Source organism: Sceloporus undulatus, chromosome 5, assembly GCF_019175285.1.
Source record: "Sceloporus undulatus isolate JIND9_A2432 ecotype Alabama chromosome 5, SceUnd_v1.1, whole genome shotgun sequence".
In the NCBI taxonomy this organism is placed as follows: Eukaryota; Metazoa; Chordata; class Lepidosauria; order Squamata; family Phrynosomatidae; genus Sceloporus; species Sceloporus undulatus.
In genome coordinates, this window is record NC_056526.1 from 143,684,602 (window position 1) to 143,703,044 (window position 18,443).

Here is an 18,443-nt window from a genome sequence, read left to right on the forward strand (position 1 = left end):
GGATTTATTTATATACTGCCTAATCACTGGGAATCCGAGCGGTTTACAACGGGATAATAGACGGTTCCCTGCCTTCAGGCTTACAATCTAAAAGACATGACACAAAAGGAGAAAGGAATGGTAAGGGGAGAAGGGGATCAGGTCCATCAGTTCTTCTCTCCCTCTGAGGCCTGGACCAAGGCAGATGGACTGGAGGGAGGGCTCTCTAGCTTCAGGCTGGCCCTGATGGAGCTGTGCCAGCCTATTCTCTCCCTCAAGATGGAGGATGAAGGGAGGGCTTGCCTTCTTCCAGGCAGGCCTGATGGAGCTAGCCTGCCTCTCTCTCCCTCATTCATTTTGTAGTATATTAGACATAATTAATCATAATGTATCTAGCTAGGAAGAGCGGCACCCAAATTAGTGGCCAGAACAGACACAGTGAAATGGCAAGAATCCAAGTACAGTGCTTGGTGTGGTTCTATGTCTCTCACCATTTCTGTCAATCCAGCTTTGCATCTCATTTGTTTGCTACTTATGAGATGTGAGGCTGGAGAGAAATTGAGAGATGGACAAGCAGGAGCACCACAGCTGCAGAAGCAGAAGTCTGGCAGTAAAAACTTTTGGGTTTTGGATTTCCAGACTAGGGATCCTCAACCTGTATTCCATCCAATGCCAGACAGTAAGCATCTGTGTTCTCTTCTATGCCACAAAACTACAGCACTTCCATACCACTTAAACTGCCATGGCCCCATCCTATAGAATCCTGGGATCTGTAGTTCTGCAAAAGTTTTAGAATTCTCTGTCAGAGATATTTCATGCCTCTCCAAACTATGTATTCCATAAAATGGAGCCATGAAAATGAAAGCAAGATGAATGAAAGCAGTATTAAAGTACTAGAACTGAACAGTATCAAAGCAACCTGTATATGAGATGTTGGGGAGTGGTGCAAGTTGGAAGCTGCCCTTGCCTTCATTTCCCATTTGTTGGGCTTTTCATAAGCCACTAATTGAAACAGAATGATGAAAGAGAGGGGCCTTTGATCCAGGCTGACCAGACATTCTTCTTTTCCAAGATATGCCCTACATTTTAACCTTCTGTCCAAGAAGAATTTCAAAATGTTCTCCATTTTCAGCATGACTAAGAAGGATGAATTTACTCTTGTCTTATTGTTTTTAGCTTTTATTTGGTCATGTACTACATTTTCCTTGAATGTCCTTCACTATGCGGTACCTTGTCTTCCTTTGTGGGTATGTGACATTCGGTCACCCTGCTTTGGTCAGACCGGTATATCTTTTCGTATGTTATGCTGTTTAAACTATAAGTTGCATTAAGTTTTAAAAACCCCAAAACTTCACCAATCTGAACAAGTCCAAATTATTAGGCCTAAAGTAGCTGTTTGACTCCTGATGCAGAATATTCATGTTCAGCTTGAAAAGGCTTTGTAGCTGTCTCTGAGGGACACAAAAATTATGCAGGAGAGAGGTTTTTGCCATCTGTTTTTATGGAGATTCTGAAAATCCCTTTTATGTTAAATGAGCTTGTCTTTGTAGGGAACAATTTAAAGAAAGTGACAACAGGAAATTGTACTTTAAATGCTTTATTGAATGCTAAGTAAAAGCATATTTACAGTGTGACACAATGAAAACATTTAATAGCAATTATTCAGAGTAAAATATGCTTAGCGGAGCAGTCTCTTCATTTTAAGTGAGAACAATATTCTTCTGAAGTGAACTGAACCTGTATGCAATAAAGAGAAGAAAACTGGATAGGATCCAAAACCACTGAAGCCAATAAAAACTAGCGGATTAGCAATCCTTTCATCTGTTCCAACAGATCTTCAGGCAGGCAAATGAAGGGCTGAATCTCCCTGTTCCTGCTTATGGATAAATCCTGCACCTTTTGTTTCATCCATATTCTGTTAGACCAGACAGAGAAGTGGGTTCACTTCATATCTCTGTTTTGGAATTTGACAGTAATTCTCATCATTCATGATAAACTAGGCTGCAGTTCTCACAAGGCTACAACATAGTAATGTCTGAAGACAAACAGCATGTTCACTCAGGCTGCACCCGCATTGCAGAAATAATCCAGTTTGACACCATTTTAACTACTATGGCTCAGTGCTATGGAACGCTGGGATTTGTAATTCATTGTGACATCAGAGCTCTCAGATAGAGAAGGCTAGATATCTCACAAAACTACAGTTCCCAGAATTCCAAAGCACTGAGCCATGGCAGTTAAGTGGTGTCAAACTGGATTATTTCTGCAATGCAGATGCAGCCTCAAATGCAAGTTCCACTGAGTTTTTTGTGAGACAGACAAACTGCAAGCTATATTCAGATTGCACTTGGGAGCCACTTCTATCATATGATAAAGTGAAGTGACTTCCCCAGGCAGCAGATATTAGGTGAAAGAAAGAAATTTCCTGGCTGTTCCTCAATTTCCCAACCAATTGGAGGGCAAAATTGTATATGTAACAACCTGTTCTGGGCCCCCTAAATTAACCTGCCATGCAATTGTGATGTGCTGTCCCATCAACCATAAGTAGAATTCACTTCAAGTCAGCCCTCCATATCCATGGATTATTTATCCTGGGATTCAACCATCCACAATTTGAAAATATTTTAAAAAATATAAATTCCAAAAAGCAGTCTCCATCATGTTATTTAATAGGACTTGACAATTCACAGATTTTGCTATCGTAGAACCAAAGCCCAGTGGATACTGAGGGACTACTATGTGTGGACTCAGCATTGATATTTGGTATCTACATTAAGCAGATGGCAGCAGGGCATTGTGAGTTTGAGGTAGAAACAGGAGTAATTGGTCAGGATGTTCATGTATAGTAGACAGGAAATCCATCACAGAGAGGGACAAAAGAAGTTGACCTATATTGGGTTACAAGAGTCCCTAAAAATGGTTCTCATGGTGGGTATAAGCAGGGTTGGGAAAAGAACCAACTTTAAAAAAAAAAACCCTTTTAATCTAGGTTTTATTTTATTTTATTTTATTGCATTGATGTTTTAAGGAAAAATTGAATCCTGCTTATTATATTCATACTGTGAAATATTACTTTATGTATTAGAAAGCTTGACCAACCATGTTTTAATGTTTTGTAACATTAATAATCCAAAGTTATTAGGCTTTAATATGATTTACATCTTTCAATAAAAGACCATTTTTTAAACTGCTTATTATTCCAATTAAATCTGAATATATGTAGACTATACATAAAAAGACAAAATACTCTCAGAGTTGTTTTGGTGGAACTTGTGTTAGCTGAATGGTTTCTGAATAGTGTTTCTTGAACTATAAAATAAAGTCATCAAAAAGGAGCAACTGACACTGGATACTGGTCCTAAAAACGAACAACTGCTAGTAAGCTGTTAAAGTTAAAATGTTTAAATTCAGTCATTATTGTTCCAGTAAGAGGATTAGAAAACAGTAATAATAGCCAGACTTTAAAAATAATAATAATAATCGATTAAAAAAACAAACCAGGAGTAGGCTTTTTAAAAAGTCATTTGGTTTAAACCAGCCAACTTTGGGTGTAAGCAAGCAGCAGTGCCATCACTAGGGTTGGCATCACCCAGTGAGATACCTATCGTGTCACCTCCCCTATTGACCTCCTCCAGGACCAAATCCTTAGTCATGTTTTTGTACTAATGTTTCTCACAAATCATAGGGGGTTGACAGATGAGTGGCTCCATGCCACCCGTCTGTGTCCCACATCGTTGCCGCAGCCACCAAATGGCGTGGCAACGATGCACTGCCAAAAAAAGCTGCCTAGAGCGATTTCTTTTTGGTAGCACTGTAAACAGGAAAGGGCGCCACCATGACACCACTTCTAGGGAGTGACGTCTGCATGCTGCGTAGTGCATGCGTCATCATGACGGCTCCCATGTGGATGGGAAGCCACCATGATGGCTGCCGCACAGTAGTTCTCAGGAGCATGCGGTTGCTCCACATTCCCGAGCCCTAGTTTTGGCCCTAGGGCACAATAAAGCACCTGTTTGTACGGGCCATAATTGCCACAGATCACTGAATTTCATGGCAGTAGTTGTGGCATAAACAAATAGCAAAATTAAAATTAAAATTCGACCTTTAAATTACAATATCATATGCATACAGACACACACACACACACACACACACACACACACACACATTTATATAGTTACATGTGATGAAAGTGAAAATTTGTGAACATTTGGTAAGATGTAATATTTTTTTTAAAAAAAAATTAAAAGGCTTAAAACATTTTTAAAACAATGTTAAAATTTAAAATTATATTGTTTCAAAAAACCTGGAGCTTCCCCTTTCTCCTTCCACTGTGCCTTACCCACTCACCCCATATCCTCAGTACTTTATAGGGTCTCAGGTGAATGCCACAGCCTGTTCCTGAGCAAAGGTAGATGTTTGGGAAGCAGTGTTGTCACCCCACCTTAGGGAGTTACCTGGGGCAATCTGCATTCCCTGCACCCCGCCAGGGACTCCCCTGCCCACCATTAGTGTAATCACATACTGTACTATCTTGACACCAATGTGTCAAAATAAGATTCAACTGCCAGTCTGGCCCCATTCTTTCTATATAAAATTTGTGAAAACAATATCTTGTTCTTTGCTTCAGACAACAAAACCTTTTTGGCTAGCCTAGACAAAAATCAAGTTTTGATTCCCACAAGGAATTAGGAAGTGAACACTGAAGGCTATTTCAAAAGTTGCTACATTCCTGCGCATAATGAAATCTGTGATCAGGTCTTGATCTACTTGCATGGTGTGTGGCCTTATGACAATCTGAGATCCATGTCATCTCTGAGTGTCCATGCTTTAAGAAGCTATGGTTGTAGATAGACCTTAAAAAGAATCAGCACTGGGTGGTGAAATCTAGATTAAATGTTTTAGAAATTATCCTGGTTTTGCTCCAAAGAGGCTGCTGAAGAGTAAGGTTTGCTGTAATTGATGGAATTCAGTGCTGACAGATTTTGCCTCGTCACTTCCTAAGATGCAAAAATATACTTTTGATCAGTCATAAATAGTCAGTCTAGCAGGCTCCCTGTGTGGTTTTTGTGCATGAGTTCTACATTCAAATTGGCTTTATGTGGTCTTTAAGTATGGAACAGCATGTTTTTCTAATGTTCTTTTGCAGAGAGAAAGGCAGCTCCATAGTGGTTTGGTGACGGAATAATAATTTATTTGCTTAATATGATTCAGACATTCAGTCTACTTAAAGCAAGATTTTCACAAAATTATTAGTTAATAATTTGGAGAGATTTAATCACAACTACAGTTATTAGGAAAATGAAGAGGACTGGCTTTGGTATAACACATTCTAGTTATCATCAGAAAACCAGAGTATGGCAAAATCAACTCAATTCTCTAAGTGTTTTTTTTTTCTAATAAGAGTATGAAATAATGACTAGACTTCAGCTTTAGAAAATCTATCTGTCTTTCTGTCTCCAGTAGAAATAGCATTTGCCAAGCTCTTGGAAAAAATTGTTCATCAGTAGCTTCACTGGTTGACAAATGTGCAAGGATTACTGAGATAAATACTTGATTGATTATGACCACTTTCTTGGGTGTAAGTCTCATTGAACTAAATTAGATTTAATTCTGAGGAGAGGATTGCAGGCATACACAAACTCAATATACATTGGACTGCATTGTTACCATATATCCACCATCCTTTTCCCCAACTGCCTTTTCTGGCTCATCTCTTCCTAAAATATTGAATAGTGGAGTGTGTTATGACAATAGGTAACACAGTGTTGTCCGACTTCCATTGGTTTGTGTTTGTAAATGATTTTGAGCTTTCTGCTGTTCATTTTAAGATGTTTTTTCTTAGATTACTTGAAGGTTGCTTATAGATGCTGTCACCAGCCAGTGATGGATGCTGGCTCCTGTCAGTTTATCTGTTCCATGATTGAAGAGATCTATCCAAGGTGCTGAAACTTTATACTTTTTTTTTTTTTGCAGGATTAACTGGCTTATATTGCATTGCATCATATTGTTGTTTCCCCCAAATCTGGGATTCAAGGTGGATTATCATAGCTTGGATAGTTCCTTAAAGTCTACACTAAAACTTGGATTCATCACCGCACTGACATGGAAAACACCAATAATCACTGCCTCTAGAAGCCATCTTTGCCTCTAACAACCTTTATCTTTACTTGTATTTCTTTCACTCATCATTGCTTGTTGAATTTGGTTAACTCTAAAGGGATGCAGAAACAGTAAAAACTGTGTGTGTGTGTGTGTGTGTGTGTGTGTGTGTAAGCAGAGGAAGGCAGGGACAGGGAGATTTCTTTATTTTATTCACCCATGATTTTAATCCACAAAAGGATAATTCAGGAACAGCAGGGACCTCAACTTTCATTAAATAAAAACCCATGTTTTGTTATGACTTTGGAAGAAAATTTAGAAATCAGCAGGTGTTCTGGACAGAATTTTTAGAAGTCAGACCTGGGGTAAATTAGATATGTTAAGTAATAATTAAGCCCTGAAATTTATAAGAAAAGACACCCAAGGAGGCTGTAATTTCAATTGGAGTGGAAGATCCCAGAGCATCATCCTGCCACTGCTTGTTTTGAAAGGCTTCATTAGGGAGTTTATCACATGGGATGAATTTCTCTTAATTTTGAATGAAAAGAAAGTGGGGCCAGAACGCATTCATGTGAATTTGCTAGTTCAGAGAATTTACGTGAATTCAAATTGCATTGAAACTGACTTCCCATTGCCCAAAAATAGCTTGCCATTGCCCGAAATTGCGTGTGATCACCTCTTACGCAATAACGTGAAACCCCATGATTGCGTTCGGACTGACTTTACATTGCCCGAAATTGCGTGTGGTAGTCTATCACACAAAAACATTAAACCTCATGATTGCATTCAGATTGCCTTTGGATTATACTTCCAATTTCCCTTGTCTGATAAACTCCTTTGTCATTATATTATTTCTTCTTCATACCTTTCTTCTCGGTCTTCTGTCCTCCTCAGATCTTCCCTGTCAATGGCATTTTGGCTTTTGTAAAGCCTTGGAGTATCCAAAGTGCTCAGGTCTATCTCAAGAACTGGCAAAGCAAGGGCCATGTGCAAATGCAGCTTTCAAGGCTGTTTTTGAATGTCTTAGGTCCTAATAAAGTCACCTCCCTGAGTGCATATTATTTTTGAACCACTGGGAAAAAAACAGCAAAGGTTTTCATGCCCTCAAATTTTTTTTCCACATCAAAACTGGGGCATCTAACAACATCAAAGTGTAGTCAGAATGGGAAAGTTCTTAATGAGGAAGAACACCTAAATTAGGAGAGAATGCAATAGCTTGCTTTTGCCCGAACCTACTGGGAAGGGAATGATTAGGTTTCTTCTCTCTTCTCCTCTTTCCCCTGCTGAGTTAGTTGAATGCAAACTACCTTTGCATTTTGAATTCAGTTTGTAGCAATGGAAGTATTCTTTTGGTTCTTGCTGCATCCACACTGCAGAAATAACATGGTTTTCACATCACTTTAACTGCTATGGCTGAATGCTATGGGATTCTGGTGCTGCAACAAACTACTGTTCCCAGAATTCCAGAGCATTCAGCCATGGCAGTTAAAGTGGCGTCAAACCAGATTATTTGTGGAATGTAGACGCAACCTTCATGTTCCTATAGGTCAACATGACATTTCAAGAACATGCTGGATCCAGATATGAAATATGAAATATAGGGACCTCAAATATAATATGGAGTATGAAACTGAGCTTGCAAGATCTGAGCAAGGCAGTTCATGACCAGAGAATTTGGGTGTCTCTCATCCATAGGGTCACCATAAACTGAAGCCAACTTGATGGTCGATAATAACAAAAGTATTGGATTGAAGTATAAGACTGAAATCCAATTACTAAGTTATATTATTATGTTACTTTGATTGTTTTAATAAAAATAATATTTTTTAAAAATACTGAAATCTATACATCCCATTGAGCACAGGGTGCCTTACTCTTTCAAGTAAACATGTGCATGATTGGGCTGCTTGATCATATTTCTCCTCAAGGTATTTTTAATTTGTCCTTATGCTTGTAACAGATGCTGATTTATTTTTTGAAAGATGCTATACTTAAACCTTTTTCTAAACTCACTTTCTGCTTCCCACTGCCTTACATTAGGGTATGGCTACGGCTGTGTCCTAACCTTCTAAAAAAAAACCTATGATACAATATGGTTGAAGCATCATAGTTTGACTGCCGTACAGTTTGGCCTGCTTCTCATCTGGAAGTAATTTGCTTGTCCAAAAGATGGTGCAAGCCACTGTGTGCATATGTTTGGGGGCATTCAATGCTGTGAGCTATTCCCATTATGGGAAAGGAATATTCTTTCTTCTCTTTGCTGTGCTCATAGCAAATTCAACAGAGCAGTGCTTAGTTGAAAATATTATTGCATTTAGAGAGACGGATCCAAAGAAGAGATAGAATTGCACATGGAGACAGTGTTTGTTTGCAGCTTTCCCTGTAACAGTATTCATTGCTGAAGCCATGAGCCTCTTGTGTCTTTCTGGCAGTGGAAACTCTTGAGGTTAAAAACAACATGCAAAGCTGAACCTAACCACACTGTGCAACATGTCTAGATATCATTGGTCTCTTTTGCCCTGACAGTTATTGATATCCTAAGCAGCAAAGAATATTAAGCATTAAGTGCAGCCATTAAGATGCTCCAGACATTTTCCACAATAACTTTTAAAATGGGGGAGTACAGTACATTTTATTAGTCTTCTAAAAAGAGAGAAAGAAAAGTCATTTTAAATGCTCATTTGAGACAAGTTGGGAAGCTCTATTGTTTCCTTCTATTAAATGTCTGTTAATCTAATCCACATCACTACGCTGAAAACCAAAGGAATTTTGTAACAGAGACACTTCCATGTTTATATCACAGTCTGGATTGTTGTAGCATCCTTTGGAATCCATACTGGTATGTTCTCTGCAAAGCCAAGAGTAATGTACAAACAACTTGGCGGTTGCTGAATAATTCTCTCCAGAGCCAGAAGAAGGTTGTTGTTGTTGTTGTTGTTGTTATTATTATTGGACTTCAACTCCCAGAATGTCCAGATAGTAATATCCCATCAGCAGGCCAGCAAGGGATTTCTGGAGGTAATGGTACAAAAAGTAATGTTATAATTATTGATTTTCTGTCTTGGATTCTTAAAAAAAAAATCTATGGCTGCTTCTGCACTGCAGAAATAATCCAGTTTGACACCACTTGGCCTTGGCTCAATACTATGGAATTCTGAGAACTGTAGTTTTGGGAGACATTTAGCCTTCTCTGTTAGAGAGCTGTGGTGCCACAACAAACTACAATTCCTAGGATTCCATAGCATTTGGCCATGGCAGTTAAAATGGTTATCAAACTGGATTGTTTCTGCAGTGCGGATGCACCCTATCTTGATATAGCTTTCAGCCCTTCCCTGCCTGATGCCCTTCAGAGGTTTTGCTCTACATCTGGAGAACACGTTGAGAAAGACTGGTGTCACTATGTGAGTAGAAATTTAAGTTCAGTTTCTCACATTTATGCATACACATGCCTGAGTGCCTTTATATATTTGTGTGTATATTGTGCACATATTCCTAAATGGTTTTGGTATATTATGGAATTACAGAATTAGAAATGATCCACTGACCCAGGACCAGTGGTAGCTGCCCAGGAACATACTGGTTCTTCCTCAAAATATCTAGAGCTAAGAACTCTTTGTTAACTTGGACTCCACTGTGGGAGGGATGGGGAGATAACTGACAAATGCGTACAGGAGAGGTTTTTCAGTAGCTGGACTTCCAGATGTTTTGAACTATAACTCCCACAATCTCCTATCATTGGCTTTGTTGTTTGGTGCTTACAGAAACTGAAGTCCAAAGCATCTGGTAAGTCAGTGGTTGAGAACCACTGACATAGAGGGTCATTGTTTGGCATCTGCTGTATTGTTGTTCATAGCTAGTTGCATGAGATTGAAAATATTTTTAAGAATGCGGCTTAAGAATTTCAGGCCTAGAATAATCTCTAGTGTTGTCTCCAATTATGGATCTTTCTAACTGTGTCCTTATGCGGAGAATGTGCAGTTGTTGCCCATTTGCTAGAGAAGGATTTAGATGACATTTTCCCTGCTATTCTTGCAAAGTCATACTCTCTGCACTCAAACTGCGATCGGGAGTGTATGGAAAATGGCAATTAAGTACTGCACCATTCTTCATCACTGTTTCTCTTCCCTGCATGCTTTGTGAAAGTATGCTGCATCAGTTCAGAAGCTGAAATACAGTTATCTCTGGATGAAAGGTGATTTTGCACAATTCAGCTGAATCTGCCATATTACTGCTTTCATCTGTATAGTCAGTGATCCGTGTAGGATGAATTTGAGGCTGAAATCCTATGTATGTCTCACTGAATACTTCAGAGTTAACAGGGTGGTATAGAGATCTGAGTATTAGACTAGAACTCTGGGAGCCCACAGTTCAAATCCCTACACAGCCACAGAAACCTATTGGATAGTTTTGATGTCATAGATGTGTATCTGAAAATGTTTTTTTTTATTTATGAATTGCATATTAGGATATGAGATAAGGAGCTTTTTTGAAATGGGCAGAGAATGCCAGAGTGTTGAAGTGAATGCTGATTGGTGAAATGTTGGCTATGAAATTTGCCTAAGGCTGGTGAATTACAGTTGATGAATGACAGCTGGCAGTTGAATTTGAGTGAGGAATTTGTTAGCTTAGGACTTGTGAAGAGTGCAGTGAGAAAAGGGTTTGAGTTAGACTAGGGATGGATTGAGAATGGAGAGTTTGAGATGAGTAGTTGATAAGGTTCTGAGTTAATTTAAGATGAATGAAAGTATTTGTATGGTGTTTTAAATGTAATAAATAAATGTGTATTGTTATCTTATATTGTGCTATGTTATATTTCCTTTTTTAAAACAGGAGCACGGGTGAATGTTCGCCCCTCAAGGCTCTTCTGCTGCTGGGCTTCAGTAGCTTGCTGTGACACCTCACATAAGAGCTAACTTAAATGCCACCATTGGCGTGGAAGTCAATAATGAGGTGTCCAGTGACTCTGTGAGTGGGATTACACTGGATCAGTTCCAATTTATGAGTACTGCTGATGCTGGTGCAAGTGAGGGAGACAATGTGTTTTTTAGATCCCTTTCCCTCTTGGCTGGTTGTCTGGGGAGGAGATGTAATTAGATTTCAAATACAACATATCATTAATGCATCTCTCAGAAAGGAGATCTTAAAATCCTGTATAAAAGAGGCAGTGGTTAAACCACTGCTGAAAAAGCACTCCAGGATCCTATGGATTTTAATAATTACAAACCAGTAATTATCTTCCCTTTTGGGACAAGATGATCAATAAGGCAGTTGCCTTCCAATTCCAGTCAGTGTTAAAGTACACACTTCCTTGGCCCTTTTCAAACTGGCTTCAGAGCAGATACAGAATTTAGACTGCTATAGCCACATGTTGGTGCTCTTGGAACTCTCATTGTCATTCAATACCATCAACCGTGGTATCTTTTTAGAATACTCTGTGTGTGTGTGTGTGTGTGTGTGAGAGAGAGAGAGAGAGAGAGAGAGAGTTGGAAATCAGAGGCACTGTGTTGCAGTGGTTCTGGTCCTACCTCTCAGACAGGTCCCATATGATGGTGTTTGGAGATAGCTGCTCCTCAAAAAAGGAGCTGTTATATGGCATCCCACTAAATGCCATTCTATCCCCAATACTATACATGGATGAGAGATCATCCAGACACATGTGGCAGGATGCTATCAGTATGCTGATGACACTCAAATATACTTCTCCATGCTTTCAAAAACAACTTCACCTAAGGATAGTGTGTCTGCTCTGAATGAATGCTTGGAAGAGGTAATGGGATGAATGAAGAAAAATGAATTGAAACTGAATTCAGACAAGACAGAGTTGCTAACTATCTAGGGTCCTTAACTGGGGTTGGAGTTGTATGTCTACCACTTCTGGATGGGTTACATTCCCCTTGAAAGACTGTCTTCACAGCTTGGGATTGTTCCTGGATCTGTCTCTCTAAATGTTAGCTCAGATCGATGCAGTTGTCAGGAGTGCCTATCAGCTTCAACTGATATGCCAATTGTGTTCCTTCCTAGAACTGGAACACCTAAAGATAGTAGTGCACTTGCTGGTAACTTCAAGGATGGACTTTTGCAATGTGTTGTACATTGGGCTACCTTAGTACCAAGTCTGGAAACTCCAGCTGGTTCAGATTAAGGAAACCAGACTGATTATGGGTACATTCAGGAGGGATCACATTACACCAATCTTAACATCACTCCATTGGCTACCAATTAGTTTTTGGGCAAAATACAAAGTGTTGGTTATTACCTTTAAAGCTCTACATGGTTTGGGTCCAGGTTACCTACATGATTTCCTTCTCCCATACAATCTGCCCTGTACACTCAAATCCTCTGGGGAATGTTTGCTCCAACCAGCCAGGGCTAGACTGCAACTGTTTCCAAGAGGACATTTTTGTCTTCTGCCCACAGTCTGTGGAATGCCCTGTGACAACTGAAAATGCTGATGGTATTTAAAACAGTATTAAAGACATATTTCTTCTAGTAGGCCTCCTCTGTCAATTTTAAATCATGAGTTTTTAATTTGTATATTCTAAAGAATGTGCTCTTATTAATGTATTTTAATGGTTATAGTATTGTATTTTAACTGTTCATTTTATGGGGTTTTAATTGTGTTTTGTATTTTAACAGGCTGTACCCTGCCTTGAGGAGAGGTAGGAAAGAAATGAAATTTGTTATTGTTGGTTGCAGTGGTTGTTGTTGTTATATTGGGGATCAATCAGTATGGTATACTGTTTTATCTTTGGACTACAAATCTCTGATCAGCCATGTAAACCCACTGGGTGACTTTGGACAAGTCACACACTATCAAACTCGAAGACAAGGGCACACGCACACACCGGACAAATCGTGCCAACAAAACTCTGTCATAGGTTTGCCTTAGGGACGCCCTAAATCGGAAATGACTGAAGGCACATAACTACATGAATGTGTAAATTGACCTGTCAGTCAGAAAATGCCATACACAGATAGTTAAAAGTTAGAGAGATTGCTTCAAAATTCGAGGGGAATACTTTAACCAAGAAAGGCAAATAATGGTCTGAACCAAAAAAAAAATCTGATCCTTGCTTGCCTGTTGAAACACAAGATGGCAGTGTTTCAGAAGAGAAATTCTAGCTGTTTGCCAATGTTCAGTTTTGCTCTATGTAATGATAGTGGACATGATCCGGCTAAATTTGAGCACTTTCCATGTGCACAAAAATAAATGGGATTTAAAAACACATCTCTCTAGTTGGGCTGTGCTATAAAATTATAGGGGATTAGATTATATAAGAGAAAGAGAGATTGTTGTACATGGGACCGATTTTTAAACAAATAATGTGGATTCAAACAAAAATCCACCAAATAGTGGTGCTTTACAGAGCGCCCAAAAAGGGTGCTCTGCCGGCGCCCGTATTTGCTGCACCGGGGAACCACAGTGGACAAACCACGCGATTCCCTGGCGGGTTCTTTTTCCGGTGCTGTTGTGACACCGCAAAATGGCGCTGCCCATGTGTATAGAGTGCTGCCATTTCTATACACCCATCACGTGCTGGGGTGAGGCTGGTATGGACGCTAGGTCCTTGGCCAACCCCTGGCACGTGATGGGGGCGTATTAAAGGCCCATCTAGAATGGGCCAGTGATACCTTTATTGGCCATCCAAAATGCACAATATACTTGTTGCAAGCTTTTAAAGCTCCATGGGCATCTTCATCAGGCAAGATGTCACACCAAACATGATAAAAAAAAAAATTAGAGATGTTAGTAAGATACCTGCATTCTGTTGTTTCTGTCCTTAGTTAAGATGGTATGGGGAGGGCATCTTTTGCAGGCAAACTGTGGGAGATTTTCCAAGTCCAGGAAATTTACAGTCCATTTGCATCTCAACAAGGACTTTTCTCTTGCAATCCAATCTGTCTCCATTCCTGTGAGGCCACAGGCCTTTTTCTAGGCAGAGGACAATGCATTTTTCAAGAAGCCTCCATGTTTTTGCATCAGGAACAATTTGGCAGGTGTAGAGGTAAAACATGTTAATCAAGTCTAAATTTAAGAAGGAAAATTGTTTTAATAATTTTGTGTTTTCTAAAATTCTCTTGCTAATTAATTAATTATTATTACCTCTAGAAGGTTCTGGACCAAGTCGTTGGAATCTCCATCTAGGGCTACTACCAGTCACTATAGTCAAGGAAGGTTTTCAAAACACAAGATGGCCTGCACCACATCAAGGAATTCAGCTGCTCTACAATAGTAGATAACGTAATTTAACTTCAAATGACTCTTTTAAATCTCAGATACCATTTAAATTTAATTTCCAGATCAAGTGAAATCCAGACACATGCTATTAATGCCTACAGTGTAAGTCAAGTTTAGGATTTATGTGCTTCAAAACAGACAATGAACAGTTAGTTGCCTGAGGCTTAGCAAGCTCTCTAGTCAGAAGGCGATGGAGGGAAACCATCAGTTATGCTTCCCGACTGTGCATCTTGTTTTTGCAGCTGTAAAAACTCCTTATTAAAATCCCTTACCCCATCAGAAATTGGCTGTGCTAGTATCACCTGTTGGTTAAGCAGAGATGGCCTCCAGTCTATGGGCCAAAGATGATCCACAGCAGTTCCTCATCTGTCCAAAAGATACTTCTTTAAATGCTCATCACAGAACTAGTTGTGCATTGCAGACTGAAAAGCTATTTCACCTCGGCTCTGGAGATGAGGGTTTGATTTTTCAGCTTGGCCATGAAACTCACTGGGTGACCTTAGGCAAGGTGCATGTCCTCAACCTCAGGGGAAGGCAATGGCAAACCTCCTCTCAACAAATCGTGCCAAGAAAACACCATGACAGGTTCATCTTAGAGTCACCATAAATCAAAAATGACTTGAAGGCAAACAAAACACACACACACACACACACACACACACACACACACACACTTGAGCAGTCCTGCTGTGCTTTGCATATTTGGTGGGAAAGTGTCCAGATTACTGAAAACTACACCTGCCACCTTTCTTTGCTTTTCCACTTTGCTTTTACCCATTCCTATGGCCTTTCCCCCACTTAGTACTAGAATGTGGAAATTTTCCAAATTGGAGTTTGGCACCAGCACTTACCTCATTTGAGAGGTTCCCTGGCGCTATACAGTATGCATAGTGTACAGTATGGACTATATTTTTTCATATAATTATGTAGCATATATTTATGTATCATATATATCATACATATTCTCAATAATGTATTACCCATCCACTCCACGTGCTCTAAATTTATTCTGTCTGGCTATGTTTTAATAAGTTATGTTGACTTATTAAATGTCATTTTAAAGTTTGCCCCAAGAACATGATTATAAGATAAAAAAAACACATTTACACATTTCAAATAAAAAAAATATTAACTGTTTTTAAAATAGTTTATTTAATATCTGCATATGCTGTCTCTTAATCATGTTCTTGGGGCAGAATTAAAAAATAGCATCTATCTATTCCATGAAGTATGTAGAGGTATTTTTTACTCTGAGGTCAGTTGTGTAGAAAACAAAACAACCAATCCACCCCGTAACTGTTCTTCATTCATCACAAGTTCTTAACTCCCGCGTGTCTCCGTCTCAAATTTTATGGGTTACTTATTCAGGGGCACCTCTATGGTATATGCTTACAAATTTGCCCATTAAACCACAGTTGGAAGGAAATCTAATACTGTTTAGTTACCTTCCCATATCAGCTTTAAAGGTGCCAAAAAACAACAAAACTTGACACTTCCTAAATGTTGAAGTTTCTTCAATATATTTATGGCATTTTTCATGCACATTGCCCACAAAATCACAAGAGATATACAGAAATCCTTTTTAACCCCTCCCACCAGCTGTAAAGCGTGCTGTTGCACAAAAATATCTGTATCTGAAATTTGAGAGATTTCATCTCTCCTGCAAGGGCAACTATATTTTCAGTTTTAATCCAAATTTGTCAAGAGATAGACAGATGACAGATACAGATAGGTAGCTGTCCAGATAGATAGATAGTCTGGAACCTGGAAAGTTCTGTTGACTCAGAAAGGGCCATTATGCCTTCAAATGTACTCTGTTTAAAAGCAGAGGGAGAATGTAGCTGTTTATTATTTTATTTTTTCTCAGTTATGGTCAATGGGGAATCACAACTCATTGGATTTCATTAAGCACATTTCTGGTGCAAATCTGAATCTGACTGAGCAGACTTCGAAGTTTTCTACACTGAATCAGGGTGTTTTCTGAATTGCTGATGTAAGGTACAATTGAATCTTGTGTTTGGTGTACAACCTACTAGTGAATGTTGTTGGTTACAATTAGTTCACTCTGTGTTGTACAGCAGCAATTTGTAGAGATGTCATTCAGTTAGGGACAGATGTTGTGCTATGATGTGTAAATTACACTATGTGTGCAGGGCCAAAAAGTTACCATTGTGCAATGGACTTATTCTCCTGATAGATGTTTTCTATGCCTGGATTTGGCACGATAAGGCTCAGTGAGGATAAGCAAGGGTAATATATTACCTTCCATGGGGCAAGGAGGGTAATATATTTGATTTTTGCCCACTGAGTTTCTCTGTGTAGCAGTAGGTGAGATTTGGGGTGGGGATGGAGGAATCACAGTGGTCTAATAGTGATTCCATCCACCTGACCAGGTGCCCAAAACCACAGTCTACAGGGACTGGGGGTGTCTATTTGAGGCTAGGTGGCCAGAACAGATTAGGGATTCTCTTGGTGTGCCACCCACTGCACTGTTCAACAGTCTCTCTCCCTGAGCTAGCCATGATAGTCATAGGGTTAGTGTTGGAGTCCCTTTGGCTTGTGGTGCTGGGTAACTTCAAGATCCATGCTGAGACTGCCCTTTCAAGAGTGACTCAGGATTCCATGTCTGCCATGAAAACTGTGGGTCTGTCCCATGTGGCATCTGACACACTCTGGATATGATTTTCTGGCCAGGTTTGGATGATGATGAACTTTCTGTAGTTCTCTTGTCATGGACAGACCACTATCTGGTCAGATTTAGACTTACTGAGACTCAGAGCCTCTGCAGGAGTGGGGAACTGATTAAGAGGGTCCAGCCTGGGAAATTTATGGATCTGGCTCTTTTGGAGTTTCCTGTTGCTTCAACAGTTGATTCTGTCAAAGCCCTAGTTGACCTCTAGAATGGGGAAATGGCAAGGACAGTGGACATATGTAGTTGTTCCTGAGCATCCCCTTTCATGGAGCAGATCTAAACCAGCCCCCTAGCTCTGTAGGGAGTTGGCAGCAAGGAAACAAGTGAGCAACACTGGCAGACAACTCAGAGTGAACCTGACCAAACATGGGCTAGTGCCTACTTGAGGCAATGTTACACTACGGCAATGTGGGTAGCAAAAAATATTCTTTTTTCTGTCACTTTTAAATATTCAGAAATCTGTTTTGAATCATTAGGAGCCTTTTACACTTTGTCCCACAAGAGCAGAATCTAGACCATTCGATAGCCCACTGTGAATAATTTGCTAAGCACTTTGCAGATAAAGTATGCTACAATTAATACAGATCCTGTGGATTTAAGCTTGTCCTCTACTTGTCCAGTGTTAATGGATGGTTTTCAACATGAGCAGCTTGTGGATGTGGACAAGATCCTTGGAGAAGTGAGAGCAACCACGTGTATGTTAGATCCTTGCCCTTGCTGGCTTATCAAAGAAGCCATAGGAACACTGGCACATCAGGGAACAGGGATTCCCTCATAGAATACATTACAATAATTCAATTGGCCTGTAACTAAGGCGCATGTCATTGTGGCCAAGTTACACATCCCAAGGAAGAGGCACAGCTGGTGCATTGGCTTTAACTGTGTTGGCTGGGGTTACACTTCTTGGTTGCAGCCCTGACCCTGGAAATTCAAGTTTCCATGGTGACCAGAAGTGTATCTGCACAGTTAAAGCCAATGCGCCAGCTGTGCCTCTTCCTTGGGATGTCTAACTTGGCCACAATGACATGTGCCTTAGTTACAGGCCAATTGAATTATTGTAATGTATTCTATGTGGGGATGCCTTTAAAGAGTATTCAGAAACTTTGACTGGTCCAAAGGACTGTGTCTAGATTATTACAGGGGGCACACAAGTCCCTTGTTGCAATAGCTCCACTGGATTTTCAAAGTGCTGATTTTGAGCTATAAAGCCCCGTACAACTCAGACTCAGGCTGTTTGAAGGACCCTATCTGCCTTTTTGTAAGCTGCCTTCAGCTACAGTGGGGGAGAAAGGCAGGATATACATAAAGAAATGAATGGATGGAGGCCATTCCGTTGTTGTAGACAAAAGCTTCAAAAATCATGCAACCCTGTCTTACATCTTTGACTTCATGAACCTGTTACCTTCAGCACATAAACTTTCAGACTAAACT